This window comes from Gnatocerus cornutus, chromosome 5 (assembly GCF_029298725.1).
Source record: "Gnatocerus cornutus isolate USDA-ARS CGAHR chromosome 5, icGnaCorn1.1, whole genome shotgun sequence".
Classification (NCBI taxonomy): Eukaryota; Metazoa; Arthropoda; class Insecta; order Coleoptera; family Tenebrionidae; genus Gnatocerus; species Gnatocerus cornutus.
In genome coordinates, this window is record NC_142237.1 from 8,710,706 (window position 1) to 8,738,023 (window position 27,318).

General features: G+C 33.6%; 2 protein-coding genes across 4 annotated transcripts in view; one reads left to right on the forward strand and one right to left on the reverse strand.

The window, feature by feature from the left end:
• Positions 1-27,318, forward strand: part of LOC148174149 (uncharacterized) — a 104,070-nt gene that overhangs the window by 26,651 nt on the left and 50,101 nt on the right. The gene's annotated exons all lie outside the window — the stretch shown is intronic.
• Positions 1-27,318, reverse strand: part of LOC148174150 (uncharacterized) — a 61,173-nt gene that overhangs the window by 19,868 nt on the left and 13,987 nt on the right. Inside the window, exon 2 of one of the 2 annotated variants that reach the window (XM_088037424.1) lies at positions 12,733-12,779. The gene's annotated coding sequence lies outside the window, so the exon portion shown is untranslated. Of the gene's footprint in view, positions 1-12,732; positions 12,782-27,318 lie in introns of those variants that run through there. The other variant, XM_088037423.1, reaches the window with a different exon arrangement.

The window sequence follows — 27,318 nt, forward strand, 5'->3', positions numbered from 1 at the left end:
TGGTGCTGTTGAAATTTGAATCCTATATGAATTTTGTGGATTCTTTGATCGCTTTGAATTTTTCAATTGTCTGTAAAACATCTTCATTGTAATCTTTCAATTTTTTATTTTTATGGATTGCAGACGACCGTTTTTTGATTTATTTAGATTTGTTCATTTTTTGTTGAAAAAATGGTAAATCAGATGTTACGACTTCTCTTGTTAAGCTATTGTAAATTGTATCTACTCACTCGCTACTTACAAACTGTAGGAAATAAATTTCACTGTACACTTCTATCTTATCCTCTTCCCATCTGTTGGTTTAATTCCGACATAAATGGGCTAATATGTAAAAGCCTTGTTAAAGAACACCATTACATCCAATAATGGGCAACCTGCACGCATCTTTGATTTCAATCACTTTATATCGACTGACCTCTAGACATATGTTACGTGGATACTTATTGATTCCCGGAAATAAAATTTCCTATTCTGAGGCACGTGGAAAAGTGAAATCTTTTATTTCCACCTGCGCTATTTTTTTAATAGTTGCTAACCTGTTTATTACCCACATTGTCATATCGACCAGGACGCACTGACCCGTAATCGATTCACTAAATACTATAATCATTGAATTATCTATAAATAAAACACAAAATGAAAGAGAATAACCGAATTTTATTAAATTATGGAGCGGCGCTTACAACTGTACATTTTTACCAAATCTTGCCAATGCCAACGGGGGCGGCGATACCGATTGGGGCGGCCAAAGGAAGAAGGGCTGGTCCAGCCACAATGCCTGTGGTGATAGCTGGGGCGGCAATCAAACTGGGGTAGGCTGATGCCATAGCGAAGACGGCGACAAGGGCGAAGATTACGAGTTTGAACATGTTGTTGGTTTGTTGAGCGATGTCCATCGTAGCCACATTTATATGAAATATATCAAAAGTATCCCACTAATGTCAGAGATTTTTGTCAGAGCTTCCAAGCTTCTGATGCAAGAAGTTGCTTGCGTTACAAGCGAAGGCCAGCAGCCTCTGTTTACAAGAAACGCATTGAAAAAATTTCTTTATCTTTATTCATACGTGTGCACGATTTAATGTCAGTCAATAAAGACCTTGTGTCTTTTTATAAGAAATTTTTATGTGCAGTTGTCGATTTCTATTGATTGTTCAAGAGCGTGAGGGATGTCTTCATAAACTGAGGTTAAAAATGGATATAGCATTATCGTAATTAAATGGTTACGTGTGGCCAGATAGTAACATCATAACTCTGACCTTCACCGCGATTATACATTTTTTTACAACGACACTTATTAGTTATTACTTATTTTAATTACTGTTTTTAAAGAGAAAAAAGCGCTTTTTAGTTAGGACTATAGATTCATGTATCATTTTAATGAGTAAATATTGTTCAATGTGCTACTTTGACTAATAACTGTCTTTAGCTTTTAATGGCATAATATTATTTTATGTGTGTTCATTAAAAAGAGTGCAGTAGCATGCTATAATTGTGAAAGGATTTAAGTGTTAGGTACCTGATTTAGATTATTGTATTTGCACTAAACTTTGTACGGGGTCCACTCCGAAAATCGTTTTTAATTTTTAAAAGAAAAACCGACATCCTTATAAACCTGAAAATCTAACTGTTTTAAGGATCCCAAAACGTGAAAAATTTACATTTAAACTCTGAAATCCAGTTAAAAACCACAAGAACTAGAAAATTGTACTTCAAAATCTTGAAATCTGTAAATTTTAGAGCGTAACCAGATGAAAATGGTGGTACAGTAGACTCTCGATAATTTAATTTTCTCGATAATTTGAAGTTTTTTCCGACGCCTCGATTTCTCTTGATAAATTGAAAAATTTCAATGTATTTTGGTCCCCTCGTTAATCTGAAGTAAAATATAGAACTTTTTTTTCCGCCAACACTCTATAATTTCCAGAACTCTCGTTAATTTGAAGATTCTCGCGTAGGCGGACAAGAAAAAGAGAAAACTTCTGAACAAGCCATTCCTAAAAATTCCATTGCAGCTTTAAAATCAGATTTTTTTGACTCTTTTAATAAACGGTTCTTAAAAGTTTCGCCGTAGCATAAATCTGTTTTACTAGAGGAATTCATAGCTTACAAAACATAAATTTTACAATATTTCTTCAAAGTTGAGTTAGTGAATTTTACGCTCTCTTCTCTGATTGGTTTTTTTATTCTGACTATTGTCTGTTTGCCTTTAAACACTCGTTTATATGATTTTTTTTTTCTCTTGCTCTCGATTATTTGAATCACACTATATTTTGAACTCTCGATAATTTGAACTTTTTGCCAGGTCCCTTGAATTTCAAATTATCGAGAGTTCTGTACTACAGTCTGAGTAATTCCAAAACTGAGAATCTCAAAATTTAAAAATCCACCAGACCTATAAACCCTAACACGCGCAAATCTTTGAAGCTAAAGTGTTTAAAACTGAAGAATTATAAGTTTGATGACTTCAAAAAACTTTGGAATTCGACAATCTAAAAAAACAGAAAATTCAAGTATCACAAAACTAAGAATTTTAGTTTTTTGAACCAAAACTTTAAAAACGTAAAAAAAATGTAACATCGAGGAACTGAGAAAATCTGAAAATCTTAGAATCAAAAAAATTTATAAACTTAATTTACTCAAAAAAAAAAATCGTTCGGTAATGCAAAACTTAAGCTGTGTCGACGACAACTTCACGACTTGGAATCAGCCCTACTCTATTCTCAACGTGAAGCCGCAAGCCGCAACAGGAAGCAAGAAATTGTGTGCACATTTCCTGTCATTACTGTTAATTTGAGCAGCGAGTAGAAAAATAGCTGCAAGCACAGTTTCTATAGCAACGCTCTAAATTTCCTAGAAATAAGTGACGTTTTCTTAAACTAATTATAATCAGATTTTAGTATTTTTTTTCTTGGATTTCTCTTCATGAAAGCTGAGTTTTTTTGTATTTTTTTATAAATAACTTGCGATATAGACATTGAATTTGAATCTGCGAAATTCACGAGTCTGTTATCGAATTTCATTCGTGCAGTGAAAATATTTTGTGTTGAGTTTCAGTGGAGATAAGTGCACTTATAATATTTTCAGTGAATTGAATACAAATAAGAAACTAAACCCATATTTCTGCAGAGATTTTTTTGTACGCATCCATTTTAAAATGCAGTTCTCTGATTTTTTATGACTCCTCTTACAATTCTTACGGAATGTCAAACAAGTCCATATTTGTCAAATTGTCACCAAATTGTGGAAGCATCAGTAATTTTGTTTTTAGTCAAAAACTTGACAGTTGCTTGTTGAGCCCTCTATTAGACAAAACTGATATCACCTTTCCAAATTCAGTTGATTTCTAAAATTGCTTCTTTGTAAATCGGTAATTTTTTGCAGGAAAAATAACGTGTAGGTCACATTCTCGTCAAACGTATTATTCTTATTATTACATTAATTACATGGAAATGAAAATCGCAATGATCTGCGTCCAGGCGACATGAAGCTGACGTGCTCCATTTCTATTTAATTTGTTTTAATAATTTTTACTGTTGATTGTATGTTGCGCAAATTGAAATCGGGAATAACATCAGTAAAAAAGACATTTTGCAGTACTAAAACTAGATTTTATTGATTTTAAAAAGACAACATTTTAGGTGAAAATTTTGCCAGTCTGTTTGAATTTCTTCTCCTAACTCTTCACCCAAGCAAAACTCCTTTTCCTAGTCCAATGCCAACGGGTGCAGCAACAAGACCAGGTGCAGCTACCAAACCGGGGCCGGCGAGGACCGCTCCAGCTCCACAGCACCCAATCACGCCCGCTTCGACCGAAGTCCAAGTGGCAACAAGCACAAGCAGAGTGATTACGAACAATTTGAACATGTTTGCAAAGCGTTGATAACGTTTGATATCAAATCTGAGAGTTTCCGCTATTTATACCTACCCTAGAAAATGTTGTAACTTTTAGATCGTTTGCGTTTGATGTTATTGTTTCGTAATCTTGATTAATGGGTGGAATTTCTTTGTGCGAAGAGAAGGAGGTGCCCTTCCGAATAAGCCTTCTCCGATAGTTTATTTAGCTTCGTGAATTTCCACTTTAATGAAACAATTTCTAAAGACAGTAATCGGCTTATGTGCCAGAGTGGTTCCGACTCAATTAGGCTTTTAAATAAAATCAACGAGTTAGGGTAGAATAATAGTTGAATAACGTTCGTTTAATTAAGTATTTGTTTTATGCTTTTTCGGTGGAGTGTATTATCTGAACTGAGTTTGACAAATAAGGGCAATTTCTTAGTGACTTGCAGCTCGTGTTTGCTCCAGCCGGAGGTTGTTTCAGTGAATTTGTTAAATTGAAGGGAAAAGTTGTGGAGTTTTTTTCTCGGGCGAACGTTTCTAATGGAAACCGGAAATTAATTTCAGAAGCGTATTTTTTATGAGTTTGCTAAATGCGCTGACACGGGACGATTTCCGAAAGGTCAACTGATTTGATCAAGTGCCGCTTAAGGGAAACAATCAGTCGGCGAGTCGTAGGCGTTTAATAATGAAAAAGAAACTTTTCTCTTTTAAATTGGAGCTTTCCGTCAATATTTATGTCGTTTTTATTTCACTTCTGTATCTGTCAACTAGGCTCCTTTATGATCGATCCCATTATTTTACAGATCTCAATACGAATAAAACTGATCGTATTTCATCCCTGTAAAACCCTCAGCCATAATTTCTTAAAAGGAACGACGGGTGTTTACTAAAAGCCTCCAAATTGCGGTGTCCGCCTCCGGACAAAAACTTGTTATTTTCTGTCAAGTCGACTATTTGGGACGATTTTTTAAAGCCCTGCTTGTCTCCAGCAATTTTTCGCAACTTGCACTAGTTCTGGGTTAATTAAAACTTTTAACAATTGGAGCGAGACTACGGAAGTGGAACTCCAAGTTTGTCCATTCAGTTTTATTTTTACTTTTACCAAGTAGATAAAATGGTTTTTGTGAACGTGTTCGAGAGGATAATGTTAAATGTCAGTGCATTAGGAATGGCGCGGGGCTGCCGGTAGTTTTTCACTGAAAAACTGCATGTTGGTGTTTTTACAGTGGAAATTCGTGGTGTTTTATTAGAAAAATTCGGATGGATTTTGCAGGAGCGAAGTTTCAGACGCGGAAAATGTAAAATTTACCGCTTGTTTTATTATTATGAACTGTTTTAAACCAGGTGATCGCAGTAAAATAAAGAAATGAACATTGGAACATTTATCAGCGAAAATTTGACAACATTGTGGCAATTCTTACACTCTTTTGGGGAAAGTTATTTTTCATATTAATGCGTGTTTTATCGTGCTGAATATGCATTCTGTATAACATCAAAACAGTACTTATTAAAATTTCTCTTTTTTATAATTGCTACTTTTACTGATTTTTATCATTTAAACTGCACCAATAGATGCTATGGAATTAACATTTTTATACTACCAACAAATATTTAACATGATTATTAATCTTTAGGGGTTATTGGTTATTATTCCCACTCGCCTACCAATAGAGGTAAAATAATTATGACCGTTACATACTGTTCTATGTATGTATATTTATACACAGTAGAACCATGTTAGGGACATAATTGTCCTGTCACTGGGTGTAAATCAATAAAAAAATTCTTTTAAATTAGTTCTGCTGACGTTTAAAACTTTAAAGTGTTGACTACATGCCAATTGTCAATTGTTATGCCTACAGTATCTAATGCACATAAAATAAAAATTAATATTTTTGGTATAGATTGATAAGGTACCTGCAATATTTTTATTTATCGAATCCATAAGTTTTAAAACTCTATTAAAAAAATTGTACCTTTGGTTGAGTCAGTGCTACAGCGATGAAATTCGGGGAAGTTGCTGTTCTTGATCCATTTATTAACGGTGTCAAATTTCAAAACTGTATAGAGCAACAAACGCAGATTTTAGAAATTTTTATTTTCAGGAGGAATCCAGAAGTTTCAAAATTCAAAATGAAAATGTGTATCTTTGATTGTGTTTGAGCCACAGCGATGAAATTTGGGGGATTAATACCCTTAACTCATTTATTAACTGTACCAAATTTCAAAATTTTGAGGCAACAGACTCAGATTTTAGAAATTTTTATTTTTAAGACGAACTAAAAACTTTCAAAATTCTATAGAAGAACAACTGTATTATTAGTTGTGTTAGCGCTACAACCATGAAATTTGGGTACTCTTAACTCATTTATTAACTGTACCACATTTTAAAATTCTGAAGCAATAGACTTAGATTTTAGAAAATTTTATTTTTAGGACTAACCAAAACGTTTTAAAATTCTATAAACAAAATTGTATTATTGGTTGAGTTAGCGCTACAACGATGAAATTTGAGGTGATTGATATCCTTATCTAATTTGTTTACTGTACCAAATTTAATAATTCTGAGGCATCAGACACAGATTTTAAAATTTTCTATTTTAACAACGAAACCAAAAATTTTTAAAATTTTATAAAAAAAATAAAAAAATTGTATTATTGGTTGTGTTACAACGATGAAATTTGGGGCGATTGATACTCTTAACTTATTTGTTAACTGTACTCAATTTCATAATTCTACTAATAGTAACTGCACTCTGACATGACTAAACTGCGAATATTATCGATAAATTAAAAATAGCTGTATTTAATTTGACAGATTTAATAACAAAAATAAATTGACATCAGCTTACAAAAATAAAATCAAATCACTAATTAAACTTGATTTGGACGAATCGAAAATTGAATCAAAATTTATTATTCATATGGTGCAAATTTTCATTTCAGTTCACCTGCGTATTGAATTAACGATTTGACTTAAAACTTTATTTTATTTGTTTTTGCAGGGAATTTCTAAAATCCTGCTGCATTTGTACATTTTTAAATTTTAAATGAATTTCTCTCATCTCTTTAATTAATTAAGAGATACTTAATGTAAACATTCTTCGAATAAATTTTACACAACAGTTTAAAAGTTATGTTGAGTTTAGCTCTTTATGTTAGGTACCAAAGCTCGCTCTACGAGTCTCCTTTTAACTTAATCGGAATCTATTCTATCGTTGTGGCGAAAGCGACGATCGTGAAATGAAGCTGCTTTTCGCTTTTTTCACCGATTTTATTAAGCTCATGATAAATTATAGTGCTTGCAGAAGCGTATTCCAAAACGTCTTTTATTGGAGAGATGAAATTGTAATTGGGGCTGTAGAATTGTAATATTTCGAAAATTTAATGCAGCTTTTATAAACATCAACTTCCGCTAGATTGAGAGATACTACTTTATTTGTGCCACCCCTGCATAAAGCTCCACTTGATGAATAAATAATCGCTCAGAGGTGCACCCTTTAATTTACATTTTTACAAAGATATTTTTTATCTGTTTAGCACCATTGTCTTCGTTGCTATTCACGTTTTTTTCACTTTTACGTGCTTTGTTTCTCGACAGAAGGTCATAAACAAACTTCGCAGGCTTCCCAACAACTACCACTCAAACTAAATCTCTTGAGGTCATGCCTTTCGAGTTTCATGCACACACACTACTTGCATATTTAAATCAATGTTTACGTTAGATTTATGTTTGCATTAATTCACCCACAAACGGGACTTGTAGTATTTGCGGAACATAAACAAGAAGGGATTCTATTTTTAAGTTAAATCTCCGAAAGGCAATTAAGTGGGATGTAGTAGAGGAATAATTATAAAAACACCGGCACTGCTTCGACCAGATGCCCACCGTAATTCATATGAGTGTCTAGTTTAACCGCTTTATTATCTTCAGCAACAAGTTCTCTTGTTAAAAATCACTAAAATTCTTAGTGTCGTCGTCTATGAGCGCAATATTGGATTAACAACTCGTATGCTACGCCCTTCTTTTTGCTCTTCTTGTCCTTAAAATACAACAGATTTTCTGCTTTGTTTTTCTCCCTTTATTAGAGAGTAACGAGAATCAGAAACCATTCCATGAAATATTCTTTTTTAATGAATGCTCCAAAATTCCATTTATTCTGATGGACTCGGTTATTTTAAGAGGATTACTGAAATTTAATTAATAATAAATTCTACTGGATGTCCGTATTTTGATAAAGTGTCACCGGGATTTTTCATTGGCTTGGCTTCATATCGGGAATGGAGAAAATAGAAAAATTCCCAGCACAAGCTCGTAAAGAGAAGCTTTGATGTTCGACTCGCGGAATTAATAGCGTTTCATAATTTCACTAAACAATCGGAAAAGTGTTCGTTTTCTTACAAATTCCCAGGAAAATGTAGAGTACCTGGTGAATGCCAGAATCAAAGAAAATCTATAATTTTACAACTTTATAACAACCCTTAGCTTCAAAGACGAAGCGTGATAATAGGGGCATAAAAGAAGTTTTATTCGGGTCATTGAAAAACTTTATTTCGTTATTTTTTAATAAAATACTGCCAGGTTAAATTTTCAGATGTCGATAGCTCAGATACAGGAGAGCAATTTTGATTGAAAATCGAAGCGGTTTTTATAAGCGAAATTTGTGAATGGCATTAATCGAGAAATTATTAACTGTGTGGGTTCAGTTCACAAAAACTTTGTAAACATAACAACAGACAACGTAACAATCCGAAACAGTTCTGAAACTTTGTCCGGTGCAAGAAGCGTTAGAATTCCTGAAATTATGCAACTTTAAAATGATGAATTTCATGCGCCAGATGCAACATGTATTTCATTCTGTATTAGAGATAAAAGGAGTAAAATAACTTTTACTGTCTTCACATGTCACATTCACGTGATTGAAATTAATTTGAGTTTAGTTGTAGGGTAATTTTATGACTGCAGGCTTGTTTATTGATTGTATTTCTCGTTTTCAGCGTTTGTTTGCCGGTATTTTTCCAAAATTTTATTTGTTTGAAAATTATAATCTAATTTTAATTGAAAACATAATAATGTAAAATTTGTACAATAAAATTAAAAGCTAGGTAGCAATTTAAGCCTACACCTCAAAAGTACTTTTAAAGTAATGAGTATCGACGAACATTAGTCAAGTTTTTATACAAGCTTTTATTGAATTTATTCTATAATGTAGGTGGATATTTACACCGTTTTGTCCACGTGGATCGATTTTTATATATTTAGTAGGTAAATTCAAAATGATCATGACATAAATTATTGCATTATTAGAACCAAATGGGCCCATTTATAGTTCTATTTTAATCATAGCTGTGAGCTTTGCACACGGACGTAGAATCACTGAAAAATCTGCAAGTGAGATTACTAAAATGATTAGATTTGGCGCTAAAACTTTTAACACCAACCTGAGCAGGTCGAATGTTTTGAATAAAAATACAGAAGTTTCTGCTGCAAAACTAAAACTAAGAGTTTATTTGTTCCTTGAAATTACAATGCAAAATACAAATACGCACACTGCAAAAACGTGAAATAAACGTATCCAATTTTGAACAGTCTTCAAGAAGCCGATGGATGATGTAATTTAGCGGCTTTGATTTACCAGTGTCCATGTCCTCCCCAACCACCATGTCCCCAACCACCGGCTCCCCAACCACCATGGCCCCAGGCTGGCGCAACAACTCCTACAGCAGCAGGTGCAGCGATGACAGCACCCCCATGGATCAACCCAGCGTGAGCCGCAGCCATGGCTACAACGAGGACGAAGGCGAAGATTAAGAATTTCATGTTGAGTTTCTTTGCGTTACTGGTAACGATTGATCTGTTGTAAATCCTCGGAGTATTTATATCGTTTGCAATGATTTACTTTCATTGGTAATGAAAATTATTTACATATTTCTTTGTGATTGTCGCGGAGGTGACATTCCTTTTTTTGTTTTTCTTTAATTGCGTAATGCTGGGTGCGTGCACTTTTTCTGGTATAGTCAAGCACACACCTTTGTTGTACTAAATGCATTATTTGTTTATTAATGATAATAATCGTGGAAATATAAAAATATGAACTGTGAGCAGTTATTATACAAGTGGCCGTGGAATGTAGGCAATAAATAATTATTTTATCATATTATAATCTAACGACAGAAAGAGTATAATGAATGATTTATAAACAAGTTCATTAAAAATTTACGCGGTATGGACATATTATACGGTTGACACTTCAATGAACATTCTAACAGAAATTTATATAAAACTAACATTAACTATTCGTTTTAGAGATAAAATCTATTGATGATCTTATCATTTTCTGTCTTAAAATTTTAATGGTTTTAATGTTGACTGTTTTTGGAATGAAATTTTAAAATTTTATGCAGCTTGATTAAGTTAGAAGTAGTAGCCGTATTGGAAGACGGAAGTTGCAAAGTTGCAGTGTTTTAAAATTAAAGTGAGTATGCCATCAATTCCGGAAGTAAATGAGATATTTTATTACTCTTCTAAAGACCGTCGAAATTTGTTGCTTAAATGTGAGACATTGCATCATTACAATAAGATACAAAATTCACTAATTTATAGTCGGAATTACCGAACTGTATAAAAGTCCAAAAACTATCGCAACAACTCAAAAATCTGACATTGTATTCAACCAGATACCTATAAGCCAATGGATTCGACAGTTTTATAACTGGTTACAGAAATTTAGTTCATATAAATTTTGATGCACAGTAAGTTTTAGCAGCAAATTTTTCTTGATTTTTAATTCAAAAACGTAAAGTTTTCTTTTTTTTTACTAAAAAAATTTCTTGTTAAGTACTTTTGTTCGACGAAAGCGGATTTTAATCCTTAGTCGAGTGCAAAAAAAAACCAATGGACTTTGTAGAAAAAATAGGAAAAAAAAAACATATTTATGGTTCTTTTCATCATTTCGAGATTCTTTCAAATTTCTCTCTAGATTCTTTGTATATTTTTTATAAATCATCTGTAGCTTTCTTCTTTTGTTTGGATTCTTTACGCGTTTTCTCGACTTTCTTAATGTCTTAATATTTTTTAGATTCGACTTTTGAGAGATTAAGTTCCCTCTAGTTTTATTTTCTCTAGATTCTTTAATCTCACTTCATTTTCATCAAATCACTAGAATTTTGTGCTTTTAGAGAATTTTCTATTCTTCAGAGACTTTAAATTAAATTCAAACTTTCAATTTATTTGGAACTTTTTAGAATTTTGGTACAATTTAATCAAATTTTGTATTTTCCTTTTCTTTCGGTTTTTTTCTATTTTAGACTTTGTTTTTTTTTATTATGAGGATTTTTAGAATCTTTTTTTTTCTGTTATTCTCATTAAACTTGCTTTAGACTGTGTACACACTCAACTTATGAGAAAACGATTTTTTCACATTATGGAAGGACCGAAAAAAAAAGGGGTTTTGTAGGGCTCTTCAGAACTTTATACATCCTTGTACATCGCAGAAAGGACTCCACCACCATCAAGACATCCCATTAATATGCATTTTAGAATATATCGCATTGGTAAACCGAAAAGTTGGTGGGAAATATCTCACTATGATTTATACCATCGAACAGCGAAGTTTCGCTTAATCCAATAATATCAAAACCAGAAGTGCATGTACTGTTGTATGTTTGTTGAAGTTTTGTTTACAGACCACGTACTCGTACGTTTTGGTGAAGTAAAGACAAGAGAGTGACTCGAGGTGCAACTGATTGAAGAAGTTGCTTTGAAATTGTGTTTTAAAAGTCTTAAGTAGAAACTGATTTTCAAGTTTAATTTACAGAATTAGTTTATTAAAATGAATTAGATGCACAGATATTTTTTTATTTCTAATATGTAACTATAGTGTTAACGATTCAAAAACCAGTTTAATAAAATTGATAAAAGAAAAGCCGATTTTTTTTCTCTAATTGTTATATAAATTTGACATTTTGAGTATCATTTTAGTTTCGAAATGACATTCTTTTTGACCCAAATGCGTAAAAGTGACATTAGACTGCGTAAAAATGATTAAACGAGTGAAATTCTGGCAAGTGAAGTGTCAGTTTTAATATCATGGTCAGAATTATGACTTGAAGTACTTCTCGGTTAATTTTACATTTTAAGCGATTGTAGAAAAAATTTTGTTTCTTACTCGTACGAAATTGATGTTACGCTCACGTTACTGCGTAAAATTGTACCATTTCGCAATTTGTTGCAAAAATAACTATTGTGTGGTAAAAACGAATTTTCCATTCTTTGCTAGTTCAATGTAAACTATTAACACTCGACCTTTTCGTTCTATAAATTCTATAAATTTTCTATATTCTTTTATGTTCGAAGCGTCTATCATCTTGCCCGAATTTTCATTCTTATTCATTATAAAGTGCAGCAATTTGTTGAGCAATTTTTTGCTGATAAAACACTGCGGCAAAATTGAACTCCTGCGGTTAGATTTTTATTTTCCACTCTCTATGTAATTAATAAAATCGTACTTTCCGTCTGCAATATTAAGCACTATTTGCCTAATTTAGGTGCCCGCAATCGTTGAGAAGGAACCCACTACAAGTTCAATCATTAGCGCGCCCTAATTGTGGGACATAAATCTTTGAGAAATTATAATTGAAATATAAAGCAGTTTAATCCCCTGAAGTGGTATTTTAATCAAGAACGATGCATTTGCATACTATGTTTCGTAGAGAAATGTAAATTGCAAATTAACATTTTGGTTTTCCTTCAATTGCACGATAACTGTGTTTGAGACGTTTATTATAGCTTAGACGAGAGTTGAAAAACAGACAGGATAAATAAACTTTCTACAAGTACGTTTCTACAGCATATCTATTTCTAACATGAGATAACATAAAAATGCGCCGGCTTACCTTCAAATCACTGCAGTACCATTTTTATGTATTTGTAAACTTGTAGTCTGAAACAAGATAAACTCGGTTAGAATACGACAACACGAAGAAGCTGAAATAATAAAGTTTATTGTGTTGATATATTGGAGGTCCAACAACTGGAAATATAGCGTGCTTATTTTATACTGTGCTTCTATACTGCTTTAATTTATGACTGTAAACAATTATTAGGTAAATGGCAATTTTCAGCTCAACTACCGGAAATAAATCAGCTATTAATACTTCAAAGCAACAACCTAAAATTATGAATAATGAAGTAGGAACAAAAATTAAAAATTGTGGAAAATTTATGATTTCGTAATATTGATTGCGGCTACCATCAATGCGGGATCCTTGGTTGTACAAAAAGAAGGAATAATTTTCTTGTTTTAAGCTAATACATAATATTATGCAAATGGAAACATCACACATATATCTATGCTTAGTTTGCTACAATAAGATAATATTTGTGGGTGACAATATTGAAGCAACTGGCAACACTAAAACAGAATGGAGTTTCAAACAATATTATTGTTTCATTTCGTTTGCAAACAAACAATGCTGCTTTATTCCCATTAAAAATTAAAAAACATTCAGATTTCTGAAAATTACGTCACAGGTACTGACGTCGTTTTTTAATTACCACGTGTACCCACAAATTGACATGTTTTCAGTAAACAATGGAGATTAGTTTGCATATCCCACTGTGTTAATGACAGAACATTATGCAACACCCAGGGAGTCATTGTGTATTTTATGCGAATCTATGAACGGCGTTTAATTGTTTACCCATTATCCCTTTGAAATCTATTGAATCCATGACGGGGTATTGTAATAAACGACATTAATTGCAAAGGAAGTTTTTATTTTACATGCGATTTGAAAAATGTGCTTAAACAAGCCGGTCTGACAAATTGACAGTAGTATAATCAGTATCCATTCACCATCCTTTACGTCCCCATGCACCACCCCAGGCTCCTCCCCAGCCTCCGGGGGCAACTCCGATGACTCCTGGACCTCCGGCCCAGCCGACTGCGGGACCGGCTACAAGGCTGGCTTCGGCGGCGGCGATGAGCACCACAACGAGCAAAAGGAAGTATTTCATCATCTTGGTAGAAGTTGGTTGAGTCGACGTTGATAACGTTTTGACAAGGTGTAGCGACAACAGGGTATTTATATGAGGGTTTCAGATTAAATTATGCTAAGCGCGACTGATTACCACCAGGTTGTTGCCACAATTTTATTCAGAAAGAAGTTGTTTAAATTAATTAATTAGGGGTGTTATGGAACGTTGATGCTTCAGGGAAATGGTTTGGGGATGGGAAGCTGCGGTGATGGATTTTTCGGGAACGCGATGAAGCGCAGGAGGGAATGATGTAAATTTATTAATTCTTTCGTGATTGTCGGGATTTAGAAAGCAATTTTTAGCGTAATTATTTCGCTGACAGGTTCAGGGAAAACCAATTGGAATGGAATGCTGAAATGAAATATGGCTCTTTTATTTCAGGGGATTGGTAGTTAAAACCTAAGTAAAAAAATGCTTGTAGGAGTATTCATTGATCTCGATAAATTTGTTCTAAAATTAAATCATTCACACCAAAACTAGAGTCTGACTTCTTTGTATTTATTTTGTTACATTTATATTTTATACATACAACGTGTTTATAAATGTTTCTAGCATCAGGGGTGGCTATGAAAAGTCAAAGAAATGTGCCGCTCATTACAAATTACAAATGTGCATTACAAATGGGTTTCGATTTGTCAACTGACATTTGCAGTTAACCTCAAACATGAAGCAAAGTAAGTTTTGAGAAATAAACTGTTCGAGTTGTGGTTTAAAACCTGAAAATCGAAAACTTGAACACAAAACCGTAACTAAAACGTCATTGAAGTAAGTAACATTATGAATAATTTTCAAGATAGTTATATTCACCATGAAAATAAAGCGGCAAAACAGTGTACGACGGGAATTTCAAAGCCACGCTTGATGCTAGAATCATTTATAAACACCTTGTATTTAGGTATCTAACTTAAACTTTAGTGATACTGGACTCCACATTAGTGGAAGTTTTTGTATGGCTTCAACTTCAGCTTGTTCGAGAAACTACAAAGACAATAACTGTTAATAGTTTAGAATTGACTTGAATCATCAAATGGTGTTTCCGGTCTGGTACAAACTTTGGAGACAGAATTTGGGAATAATTCAATGGAAATTAAGACAAAACACGACAGGAACTATTTTTGGAATGCTATTTTTGATTTCAAAGTTCGAATCTAAATATTTATTAAATTAATCTCTCGTTCGGAAAATGTTTCTGCTTCTCTTTCAATGCTCCTCGTCAGTTAAACGTCATTTGCTTGTCGCTGGGTAGTCAAAAGTAAATGAAACGAATTTGTCTTATAATAATAAAAAATAGGAAATTATTTTTCGGACATTTAAGTTAAAACTGTGGACCAATACCGTAATAAAGTTAATTTAAGTTGTTGCGAATTTTGCCCAAAGCTAACAAGAGACAAAATGAGTCAGCAACCGTAAAAAGAAATTCCGACGCTCATTTAACAAGAATTTTGAATTTCAGATGTAATTAAGGTGATTTTGTGCTCACAATTTGTAATTATAAATATGAACTTGGAGACTTGAAAAGAATCTTTTGTTTCTCCATTTTCAGAATTTTTAACGAGAGATATAAATGCTAATCGCGCCGAGAACAATTGAAAACGGCCCAAATTAAGATCAATTGCATTTTCTTCGGCGTTTTTAAAATGCATACAGTTTAGAGAAATCCTTGTATTGTATCGATTTACGTCATGATCAGCATGAAAATCAAGGTGAAGTTTTCTTGGTTTTAGAAATTCTCGATTTACGAAAAATACAAGTCGACATGACTATTTTATAGCGCTTCTTCTTTTTTGTCCTGAGATTTTGTTTATTTTTTAATTCAGAACAAAAACTACCATAATTTTAATAGTATCTACCTACATGTAGTATTTTTTTTTAAATATGTTGTTTCAATTTTTCAGGTGCAAATTATCACAAAGAAAGAATTATCATATTTTATAAAAAAATCTAAATTTTTGTCGGACGCTAAGGGATAACAGCTTTCGCAAATATTTATTTATACACCTGAACTTCTTATTGAATTAGAAAGTAGTTAATCCTCGACACCGCGCATAATTGCTTCCATATCTTTGTCCGATAATAACAAAAATGCAAATATATTCTAATTCCACCCATAGATCAATCCAAGTAATTCCCTTATAGAATTGCATCATAACATTTGTCATTTTCATTTTCCAACAACGCCCGCCATAAATATTGAAATGATCAATCCTCGTTCTTATAAATAGAGAAAACTCGCCAACAGTCATTAGACTGTTCCACACAACAGCAACAAACAAACTATCCAATCAATCAAAATGTTCAAATTCTTGATCGCCGTCCTGGTTCTCATCACCGAGCAGTATCCTTGTGCCCGGTGTTATTGCCGCTGCTCCTGCACTGGGAGTTGTTGGACATGGGCATGGGGTTTTACTCGGTTAAGACACCAACTGTACATCCATCATTTTCACCAGCGATGTACAAACAAACACTAGCACTGATTAGCGACTTCATAATGACCGGAGTCATCGCCCTGTTCCGGATGCAAAGTTTGCAGGGATTTCGGGAACTAACACCGTTAATCCCGGAGGTTGTCTATTAACAGTGTCGTTGTTAAGCCACGGTTTTAATGAAAATTATTTCTTTGGGACGATAACAGGCGACCCAAATAGGAGTTGGTGACACTAAGCCGGGAATATTGACGAGAACTTAAATTGGATTTTTCAATGGATTTAATTCCCGAGTATGGTTTTAGAAGGTAGAGAGTTCTGTACCACATGATAAAATAGCGAAATCCGGATATTGCTTCTGAAAATATCCGGATCGAAACGAATGTTGGCATCGACTGCTGCCAAAGAAATGCAACAAGCAATAGATTGCGCACGATTTAAGATCTTTCGGTTTTATTGTTCTGATTCGTATTGTTCTTCCCGTTTCCTTGGATTCGGAGCATGGGAACTCTTCTGCATAAATTGACGGTGGCAAAAAAATTCCACCAGTGATTTATCATGTTGCAATTTTAAAAATTAGCTCTTTTTGTCATTCGGGTAATGGATGAGTGGACAAACTTTTCGCCTTGATTAAATTATACATATGAAATTTAATTAAAAAGTTGAATTAAAAATTATGTTTCATCAATTATCGCGATGTTTTTAATTAATTATTTCTTGTACACTCGTAATTTACTAATTAGGGCATATATTTGCCTAAACACTATGCACAAGTTTTAATTAAACCTTTTCCTAACGAGTTCGTTTCGGATTGAAAGTGAATACATTGGAAAACTTTGATATGCGATGGAATGCAACGCATCGACGAATTAAATGATCAATACTTAGATGGGTATTTCAGCGTGGAATTTTGTTTAAAATGAAGCTTTGTATTATATCAAAACTTTCATGGGTATTTAAAAGCTATTTGGAAACAAGCGCGCTAAATTTATAAGTACTAATATAATAGCTATTTATTTGAGAAGGATATTAAATAATTCATAATGAACGAGGACGTTATTTGTTAACGTCCGAGTTTTTTATGAATTAGTTAATATCCGTAGTAAATACAAAGCTTTATCGAAACATGTACGAATTAGGCAATGCTACCACCCAACAGTTCTGCAAATTTCCAATTTTTAACCTAATTTTTGAACGCAACGAAACAGCGAGAAAAGCATTTTCCAAGATATTTTAAGTTACAATTAATATAAATAAATGGAAATCTTTAGATTTTCGTCTTCGCAGTTGCTTTCATTTTCAAAAATACATTGAATATTATGGATTAAGAGCAACTCTGCTATTATGAAACAGTAACTATGTTATTATGAATTATTTGTATCATCACTATTATGATGTACTTTACATGTAAGCATAGAAACGTATTAGATACATCTTAATGTTCATGTTTCGATAAAAGTGTTAAAAGTTTAGGACAACTTTACTAGTTTTCACCTATATAAAATTATTATTAACCAAAGAGAAAGCCTGGAATTATTTTTTCCCACAAGGCATTAAATTTTCCGACAAGCCAAGAGTCGCATCTCCGATTTATCTTGACATGCAAAATCCGCCACTTCGAAACAAAACTATCGTTATACCGATGATGAATGTCCCTTATATCAAATTGAAAACGTGCTTTGTATCCTTTTTTCCTGCACAAAAAGCATGAAATATGGCATCAAGGATAGTCCTACAATCAGATGGTGCTCTACAAGAGAGGATATTGATTTCAAATTTAAGCCGAGTGTATGAAGACGATATCGCACATGAATTTGGGTTAAAGGCATCCGCTTTTTCTCTTGGAAGCAATCTGTGAGTCCTAAGAGGCGACGAGAGTCTCATTAAACAGCATTCGAACAAACGGCGAATTTAGATGCCGATTCCGGCGATATTGGCGTCGTGAGACACCGGTGTTAACCAGATGGAGGCATCAAGGTAATACACGAAAAAATTATTCGCTTGGGGTAGGGAAGTTCGACTTTACGAAGTGTGATGATATTCTTTGAGGAAATTTTAATAAGAAAGGAATGTCAAGGACAAGACTTTCGTTTTCTTATACTTACGCAGGCTGCCGTTTAAACGCTAATGCTGGCTGTGGAGTTTTACATTATGTTCAGAATAACTTTGCGACTTCGTGTATAGAATTTCAAGTTAAAAATTGGTACACAGCTGTTGCGTGTTTCGAAACGGTAAAACTGCAAATTCAAAACGAGGGGGAGTGCAGTTTTATATTTAACAACATCGAAAATTCTATTGATCAAACAGGATGTATTTTTTTTCGGATTGTTCTCGGTCGCATTGCATCAAACAATAAAAGTTAAATTTATAGCATCCTATCAATGTAAAATTCGATTTTTTCAAGAACGAACGAGCGCTCATTTGTAAACGTCTTAATAATTTTGATAGGTCTCCTCTAAAATCAATAGTGATTTTATGGGAACAATGACTGATGGGCCAACCTGCATTTTATATGCTGCCGGAACAGCGCACGTGACGCCACTTGTAACCAATCATCTCTTTTCAGCAATTTCTTTCTATTATTATCGGCGGAAAGATGAATTGGCCATATTTTCAGCGCTAAAGTCAATACCATATTTTTTCCTCCGTCGATCCTCCGGCTGTTATTTCTCATCATCAGAGCTTCGACAAAGAGCCACATAATCATTAAAACTTCCACCATCGGAATTAGTAACGGTATAAATCAACATGATGGATGAAGTAGCGTATGATACTCGATTCCAACCCTTCGCACTCATGAAATATGTATCGCACTATCCGAAAAAATTTCATCCCCATCACAAGTTTAATTTCGTTTAATTCGAATCCTGACACTCCCCCGAGTCGCCTCCTAATGTATTCTCTGAATAAATCAGGAAGTTCGCGTGTGGCGGTGCCGTTCGGAGCGCCAGAGGATGGTACCGGTGGAAAGACTGCAGGTAATTACCCGACCGTCGCAGTGGCGCAACGTGCTTTGTAACAATCAAAAACTAAAGATTCCTATTAAGGAATTTATCTGAACTTGAACTTGTGCCAACTGAAAACGTACGAAAAAATTCATTCATAGTGCGCCGTGTAGTAGGGATGGGTCCAGGGTGATGAATGTGCTGTGACGTCGCAAGAAGGTTGGCAGATTTTGTGTTTTGGTGCTTTCCGAGATCTGAGAATTTAGCGGAGACGGTGGAACCGACAATTAAGATTTAGGAGTCTTGGGGTAAAATGATACAAGGTTATTTTTCAGGGTTGTTTTCGTCTCAAATTGAGTATTAATGGAGAGGGAATAGCGTTTGTCTTGGGTTTTGTTTGTGACAAGTTGATTGCGAAGAGAATTTTATACAGGCAGACATTTCAAATTTACATTGTAATGAAATTTGAGGTGTTGACTTTGGCTTTTTTAGTGTCTTTAGGTTATTAAATTGCGTTAAGTCAACATAAGTTATTTTTTATTCGCCCTATTGGGGGTATGTTTACAGAAAAATGGTGGATGCGCCGGGACAAAAATGTATAAAACGTGTTTAAAACTTATCGTTCTCCGTAAAAATGGAAACTAATGGTGATTGAAATTTACTGTATGTACACAACTTGAGATAAAAGAATTGGCACAGCCCGTCACTTAAGGAAAAATATTTTAATCACACCGGTGGAACAAACAACTATTTTCACACAATATAATTGTTTATAAAAACTTTTAGAATGCCACTGTATTATTTTATTAAAAATACGTTGCTACTTCTACAAGGCAAACTCCACACACGGAATGTTGTTTTATTAATTTTTGATGAAGATAAAAACAATTGTAATTGAAGCAAAAGCCAATATTTTTTTACCCCTCAAAAATGAAAAACCGTACAAATAAAATATTTAGGTAAATACCTTTAATGGAGAGACATGGTCATGTTTAGCTTTGATGACTACTCAATTCGGTACCGTGATTGCACTGTCTCTAACTACGGGAAAATTCCGGGAAAATAAACTGCTAATTAAAATTTTCCACGGTCTCTATTCACTCGCGAATGAATATTTTAAAAGCGACTGTAATCAGAACGCGTACGAATTGTATTTTCATATATTTTCGTCATAAAAAATAGAATATTACCCAACGAGAACGGAAATTGTCATGTTTTACGCGAGAGGAAATAGGAAGTGTATTGTCACAAATGTTGCATACTAAAGGAAAATAGTGTAAAATGTAAAACAATAGTTAAACTCGCTCTCGTTGTTCTGGAATTCCTTTAGGCGACGTGGATTGTTAAAATGGGGCCAAATTTCTACATCGTACTTTCAAATTCTATTCAAATCTCCAAAGCTTATATCGAGCCAACAAATAAAAGCTCATCTTTATTTGCCTTTGGAATTTCATAGCGTGTCGTTAATTGTGACAGCTGTCAGTTTTACGGTTAATATTTAAGAACTTTTTTATAACAGAATCTTTTGCAATACGATTCAAATATAATGGGTTTCTGAAAATAAAAATGTTCACGGAATTCTCAGTTTGACAACGTCAAATTACTTGACAGAAACAAAAAAAACTGTTTTTCAATTAAAGACTTGACTTAAAGTTTTAAAGTCAACTTTGGGTAAGTTTTTTTTATCGCACGATACAAGGTGCCGCATTTAAAACTTTCCTGAACATTATTTTTATTTAAAAACGAATTTTATGGGAATAAAGTGAAAAAAATTGAAAATCAACTACAGTAGACTCTCGATAATTTGAATTTCTCGATAATTTGAAGTTTTCTTACGATCCCTTCGATTTCTTTCGATAAATTGAAAATTTTTAATGTATTTTGGTTTCCTTAATTTGAAGTAAAATCCAGAATTTTTCCCGCCAACACTATAATTTAAGTCTCTCACGTGGGTGGGCGTAAAGAAAAACAGAAAACTTCTGAATAAGCCATTCCTAAAAATTCCATTGCAGCTTTAAAATCAGATTTTACATTTTTTGACTTTTTAAATAAAGGGTTCTTGGAAGTTTAGTCGTAGCAGAAATCTGTTTCACCGGAAGAATTCATAGCTTACAAAACATAAGTTTTACAAAGTGCAGGTAGAGGATTTTACGCTTTCTCCTCTGATTGGTTTGTTTATTTTGATTATTGTCTGTTTGCCTTTAAACTTTCGTTTATTTGAATTTGTTCTTTTCTTTCTCTCGATTATTTCAATCACACTATATTTTGAACTCTCGATAATTTGAACTTTTTGCCAAATTCCTTGATCAAATGATTGAGAGTCTACTGTAGTTATCAGGTCCAATTATCAAAAAACAGAACAAAAACTAAGTTACCATTTACAAAAGCTACAAAATCATCTCCAGGTACATATGAAATCAAGGGCAATTTTGGACATCCTTGTTGAAATCTGTCTTTCTCATTTTAACTTATAGTCTGATTAATTATTATTAACTTGCAGGCCAATTTCGATTCTATTATGGATTCTAATTTCAAATTTTGGAAATTATTGGAATGCGTTGATACATGAACCGTTAAATGTGTAGAAATTCAAACTTGGCAAAAAACAGAGCTGCACAAAACCAACGCTTTTATTAGTTATTTCAAAGATATTACTTCTAAATGGTTTGACAAAATTAATTATTTGAAATTGCAAAATTGACTAATTTTTTTAAACGAAAACAAGAATATAGCCAATTTTTAGTAGATAGATATAATTTTTCCTTAACGTGGTAGTAAACATGCTGAACAAATTTACCCATTAAAAAGTTTGCTAAAATTGCATTTTTTACGTTGGAATAATTTAATTCACGTCAAATAATTAACCTTCAGGTTTCCAGTGATCTTCGTTTTAAAATTTATGAAAATCTGTTCACAAATAACAAAGATATTGGGCTCTAAAGGTGGGACCACGAATATGACACACAAGCTTTTTACATACATTTGAATAAACAGCACTAAATATAGTTTGCTTTACTCCTATCTAATTAATTAACACTTTATTGAAATGATCAATAATTAATAATAGTTATGGTAATTTTACGACAAATAATTCCTCCCACTCATTGATTATACTCATTTTATTAACAAATGAGTTGAACTGAAATTGTATGGCAAATTTTGCGCTTTACACCAGAGAACTCCGAACAAAAAAAATCAATAAACTTTAAATATCGTCTGTCGTGGAACCAATACAAAAAAGGTTATGCAGAACATATGAATTTTATGGTAAACCAGGTGCTCTTAAAAATTTGGATATATTCAAATAGCGCCCCTATAAACTCCGCCATCACGACAAATTGTAAGTTATGAGCGGTGGCGGTGGAATGAAACCCAAATAACTGTATACCCGAATTATCCGTAATAATAACCTATTATCCGCCTTATTTAACAATCGAGTATTCATGCAGAACAAATCGTTGATAATTGCAACGAATATAATGGATGTTAATTCGCCTCATTTGTTTATATTGAAGTGTAAAACGGGCTGCAATTAATTGGAAAACGGATTTCAAATTCATTAATGTAATACTTGACAGCAGTTCAAAGTTAAATCTCATCTCAATTTTATGTTTTATTTTGTTAAGAGGATTATTGCTCCTATTATTGTTTAATAATGTGCAATTTAGCAACTGCGCCGGCCCAAGATCGAATCCCCGAAGCGTTTCTCTATGGTTTACGCTTTCAACTGATTTCCACCGAGATAAGTGAATTATCAGATAATGACAGATGTTATAAGGGCGGAAGTTCGCCGGTTGTGCGTGTCTGCAACTCCACCGCCAAGATTTCGCAACTGGCAATGCACGGAAGATTGGCCGGGTCAAATCGATGACCCGAGTGCATTGACTGCGGTTTTCCACGGCGAAAACAATGTAATACAACCATTTCCATTCATTTGTTAGGTCAAATTTTCCTGACGCCTCGCCTTTTCCCGAGCGTAGGCGACATATTCAAACACATAAATCTGCGAAATCGTGATTTTCCATCGAATTTTTCGTGAAAATTCTAACCGGGAAATGTCGCGACATGTCCGGAATAAATTAACCGGTTTATTTTTGGACTGAAATTGGCCCGTCGATAGTACTCCGTCGCAATCGATGACGTCTCTGAAAACGATGCTTTTTTCCGCCGACAATGAATTCGTTCCAAAATGGTAGAAAGATCATTTCCGGTTCGGTTGGTTTAGATGAGATCGATAACATCACCGAAGTATTTACATGCGATTTTCTCTGAAAGTGTTAGAAGTGTGCATTGCAGCGAGGACGCAGACGATGAAAAATTCGATTGAGTTGGCAATACGATTAAACCTTTACTGAAGCGTTTTCATAATGCATGTAAGAAATTTGATAGATTTGGATACACTTCTTTTAAATAATTTACAGAACATCGTGAAAGTGAAAAGGGTTGACGTATGTGGTTTGGACTGAACATGAATAAAATATGGTTGGTAGCTCTGCATGATTTTCGTATTCATGTTTTTTACGGTTGGCTATAAACGAGCTGATTCCGAAGCGCCATAACGAGATCAGGGGTGCCTTTGAGTAGAAAAGACGGCAGTTTTCTCTGGCATAAGAGTGGGGGGAAATGGAGCCTCTTCTACTAGAGATAATAAGTCGCGACTCAAGTTTTAAAGGCTCTTCTAAATATTCCCTAAAGTTTAGCAACTTATATTGTTGATTTTCGATAAAACAGGGAATACTCCGCTAATCTTGTAATTGCAAAAGCCAAAATGTCGAGCTAATCCAGTCAAAACGCTGCATAAATATTTTGTTGCGTTCATTTCATAAATAAATTGTAATTGTAATTTTGTTGGATGCACCACTTTACTATAACATTAAATATTAGAAATTGGGGTCTGTTTCTGTACTTGCATGGTTGACTACTTACATAATGTATGTGTGCTGTTTTCAGTTATGAACATGACAAATTATAAGAGGGGAGAAACCTGAGAATTAATCATCGTGTGAAACCCTTAATTTTTCGTCTAGACTCGAATGCGGGTAAAGTAAATTTGCTAAGCAAGTTTGTTCGCTGAGGGGCTCTTGAAGAGTATTGATTCTTAGCGATACTAAATTGTAGACCTCAGATATTTTTTTCTTACTATTTCTGGGAAATGATTACACCAATTTCACCAAATTGCAAAAAAACTCAGAGTTATTTAAAATTGAACCATTTGCGGTTTTTTTATGCTTTACGCTCATGAATATTTGGAGTGCAATAACAGGAAATAATAAACAATTTGTGCATTATTTATTTTTTTGGTACGATTTATTGCCTGCACAGTAACTAAAAATTATAATAGTTAACAGAGTTTTATTGCTAACATAGCTCAGAATATAATACATGTTAAAAAACTTCTTGATGATGAAGAGTTATGGACCGACCAAATTAGAGACTGGAAATTTGAATGGAATTGTTCAAAAATTTGTGGTAAATACAAATGAGTACCAATCTGATGGAAAAGTGACCAAAATTGGAAAATAGATGTCACTGAAAGTTGATTTTTTGCATCTTCACGTCAACTTTTTTTAGGACAATCTGGTGGCAGTAACCGATGAAGATATCATCAAATTTACGAAAATTTTGTATTTGACGAAGAACTTTTATTTTGTTTTATACTAAAACGTCGTCAAATTTATTTAAAATATAAAAAATTTTACCAACAATTAACAATTGCAGCATAATTTTTATTTATGATCTTCTATTCTGACCAGTGAAATCATTTAAAATCGCAAAATTTATTGAAAAACTGCAATCTTGTGAGCATTTAAATTTAAATTTTTACAAAATTTTGATAGTTAACAAAACGCGAATTGTTTTCGAAAAATCACTTCATATTCTTTGTCATGTAGCTTCTAAATGACAAGAGATAATAACATATTTAACACCGCATTAAAAAACAGAGATCTTCACCTTTATAATAATGTATTATATGTAAACTTTTTAAAAACCGTTTTTGAAAATTTTGGTTAGTTTTTCTCCAATATCTTGGCAAAAACTAAATCTAAAATCTAAAATCATGGAATAATATATTGTATAACAAGTGTTGAAAATGGAAGATTTCACATGAGTTTTGCAGAATTGAGCCACGAGCCGTAAGCGAGTGGCTTAAGCAAACGAGTGTCAAATCGAATTTTCAACACGTGTTGTACACGATGTTTTTCCGACGATCACAAAAATCGCAGAGTTAATATTTATTTTTTTAAATAAAGTTTATATTTTACGCTCTTCCACTTGCTAATAACGGTGCAAAAACACGTCAAGTTATCTCTGAGCAAGTTAAAACTGAAAATGTCATTCGGCAGAGCACTTAGCCGCGGACAAAATAATTATGCCGTTGCGCCGAAAGTTAGATACCGATAATGCCCGATCTGCGTCGACCTGTGTGCAATATAAAAACACACAGCTGTCGGCCAATCAGAGATCTCAAATTTTTCATTGCACACGGGTAGGCGCTTCACTACGAGAAAACTGTATGAAATGTGGCATATTTTATAGTGGTCGACGGAAAAGTTTATTTAACTGTCATTTAATGTTGCAATATATTTCATGATTTCGCAAGTTATTAAGCAGAAGTAGACAAAAAAAATAGATAAATTATTTTACAAATATCTGAGTCCTGACCTGGGGACTTCGAATTCAGAATGAGAAAGACAAATTTCATCCAAAATTTGTTGACTAGTGTAATCTTTTAAAGTCTTAAACTTCTGAAGTTATAAAATTCATTGAGATAACTAAAAAACGAGAATTGAAGCGACAAATTTATAGGATTTGGTCGAAATTTTACAACCTAAACTTTACGGTTTAACTTTGGCTCATTGAACATTTTCTAGCATGAAAAGCTTTTACCAGTGCGTCAAAATGATTTTCGATTTTCTCGTTTTGTCAAAGAAATAACATTCTGGTTGCTATTTCGTCTAATTTTTTTCACAATCGAACTCCAATCTCATATTGTTTATTCTTTGTGTAAGTCTCTAGAGAGACTTTCACTTCATTACTTTTTTTGTCGTCCTACTTTCCAACTCGCCCATTCAGATTACTGTATAAAAAGTCGGATGTAATATCAACTGAATTGACATCCCATAACACGAGCAGTGCAGACAACTTCATTAAAGGTCGATCGATCATTTCCTGCATAGCGGCTGCATAGATTGTATCCCAGCTATTTCGTTTTAAAGCAGTAAATTCAATTGTTTCGTATGGTGTGGGCTTCACTTTACTGAAATTAATTTTCCGGAAAAAGTAAGATTGGTATCATATCTGGAAAACAATCGCTTTTATTAATTGCGATGGCAACTCGAAACCTATACATCAAAATGTTCGGTCTCTTCGATAACAACCCGACCCTCTCGAGAGCCACGTGATTAATGAAGGAAGTCGAGTTTTATGTTACCTTTTAGTTTTCCCTGCTGATTAAACAAGAGCAGGTAGAAACTTTTTTAATTGATTAGTCAAATTAACACAAATTTGTCGTGTCTTCTTGTGCGGCTTTTATTGCCTACAGCTTTTATTCCCCATTCTTTCTTTGAACATACCCAATCTTTGTTCGATTTGATTAATGACCTGCTACGATCGCATCGATGCCCAGCTGTATTGATGCTCTAATTTACTAAAAGCCCTTTGTTAGAACCGGAAAATCGGGCTTTCCGAACCGTACGTATGTGGTAAATTCTTCAAAGAAGAGAAAAGAAGATGTCTATTCCGATGTGAGCTTTTTTGACAGTTGACTCGAAGTGACACTTTTCACTTTATCGAACTCCATTAATTCCTGCAATTCCTGAGACATCGAATTCGAGAGATGCTGACACCCACGCTACTTGTTTCGGTTTTTACTTGGAAAATCTAGTCAACTGTGAGGTACGAAGTTTGAATTTTAAGTCTGATGCAACGAAACGGCCACATGGGAAAAGAAAATCAGGAATTATGGAGGATCAATACTACGACTGAGATCTTTTTTTCGAGCTTTAAGACGATAATCCAATTCGTTCGCTCCAGGAACTGCGATATACATCTTATTTCACAATTTGGAAGTAAA